At 49.2% G+C, this 1,733-nt stretch overlaps 1 non-coding gene across 1 annotated transcript; it reads left to right on the forward strand.

Moving 5' to 3' along the window:
- The first annotated feature begins 273 nt into the window (after nucleotides 1–273).
- trnal-uag (transfer RNA leucine (anticodon UAG)) lies at nucleotides 274–355 on the forward strand. Its single transcript has one exon. It is a non-coding gene; the product is annotated as a tRNA-Leu (tRNA).
- The last annotated feature ends 1,378 nt before the right edge of the window (nucleotides 356–1,733 follow it).

The following is a 1,733-nucleotide window of genomic DNA, read 5'->3' on the forward strand; positions in this document are numbered from 1 at the left end:
GTGGCATATGCCTTCTTCACCTGCGTTGCCACTTTCAGTGACCTGTGTACCTATACACCCAGATCCCTCTGTCTATCTTCAAAAGTTACTTCAAAAGAATCTTAATGGTTCTGCCATTTACTGTATATTCCCTATCTTTATTAGACCTTCCAAAATGCATTACCTCACATTTGTCCGTATTAAGCTCCATTTGCCATCTCTCCGCCCAAGTCTCCAACTGATCTATATCCTGCTGTATCCTCTGATGGTCCTCATCACTATCCACAAATTTGTGGTAGTGTGGCTGAGTGGTCTAAGGCACTGGATTTAGGCTCCAGTCTTTGAGGTGGTGTGGGTTCAAATCCCACTACTGCCAAAAAATAAAGGGCAGCTTGTTTGTCTGTTCAGTATTTTGGCGGCATAGTGGCACAGTTGTTAGCATTGCTGTCTCACAGAGCCAAGAACCTGGGTTCGATTCCCAGCTTGGATCAGTGTCTGTGTGGAGTTTGCATGTTCTTCCTGTGTCTGCAGGGTTTCCTCTGGGTGCTCTGGTTTCCTTCCACAGTCTGAAAGACGTGCTGGTTAGGTGCATTGACCTGAACAGGTGCTGGAGTGTTGGAACTAGGGGAATTTTGCAGTAACTTCATTGGTGTTATTGTAAGCCTTACCTGTGACTGATAAATCAACTTTAAATCCACCAACCTTTGTGTCGTCCGCAAATGTACTAATCAAACCAGTTACATTTTCCTTCAAATCATTTATCTCTATTACAAACAGCAAAGGTGCCAGCACTGATCCTTGAGGAATGCCACTTGTCACAGCCCTCCATTGAGGAATGCACCTTTTCACTGCTACCCTCTGTCTTCTATGACCGAGCCAATTCTGTATCCATCTTGCCAGCTCACCTCTGATCCCGTGCGACTTCACCTTCTGTACCAGTCTGCCATGAGGGACCTTGTCAAAGGCCTTACTGAAGTCCATGTAGACAACATCCACTGCCCTACCCTCATCAATCATCTTTGTCACATCTTTGGCTTAAACAGGCTTTGGCGTGAACAGGCAGAGGCAAGGGTAGGTTCCAGTAAGTTGTTTTTGTTTCTTCAGAGTAGAAAGAATGCCAGGCAGGATGTTGGAATGCTTCTCTTGCAGGATGTGGGAAGTCAGGGAGACCTCCGGTGTCCCCGACAACGACACCTGCAGGAGGTGCATCCAGCTGCAGCTCCTAACAAACCGCGTTAGGGAACTGGAGCAGGAGCTGGATGACCTCCGGATCATTCGGGAGAATGAGGAGTTTATAGATAGTAGCTTCAGGGAGGCAGTTACGCCAAAGGCACAGAGCACAGGTAATTGGGTTACCGTCAAGCGAGGGAAAGGGAAAGGGAAAGGGAAAGGGCAGGCAGAGCAGGGTTCCCCTGTGACCATTCCCCTCCACAACAGGTATACCGATTTGGATACTGTTGCGGGGGATGCCTTACCTGGAGCAAGATGCGGCAGCCGGATCTCTGGCACTGAGTCTGGTTCTGCAGCGCAGAAGGGAGGGTGGAAGAAGGGGAGAGCGGTATTGACAGGGGACTCGTCAGTCAGAGGAACAGACAGGAGGTTCTGTGGTCATGACAGAGACTCCCGGATGGTTTGTAGCCTCCCGGGTGCCAGGGTCAGGGATGTCTCTGATCGCGTGCACAGCATTCTGAAGTGGGAGAGTGATCAGCAAGATGTCATGGTACACATCGGTACCAATGACGTAGGAAGGAAGA

Source organism: Mustelus asterias, chromosome 1, assembly GCF_964213995.1.
Source record: "Mustelus asterias chromosome 1, sMusAst1.hap1.1, whole genome shotgun sequence".
Classification (NCBI taxonomy): domain Eukaryota; kingdom Metazoa; phylum Chordata; class Chondrichthyes; order Carcharhiniformes; family Triakidae; genus Mustelus; species Mustelus asterias.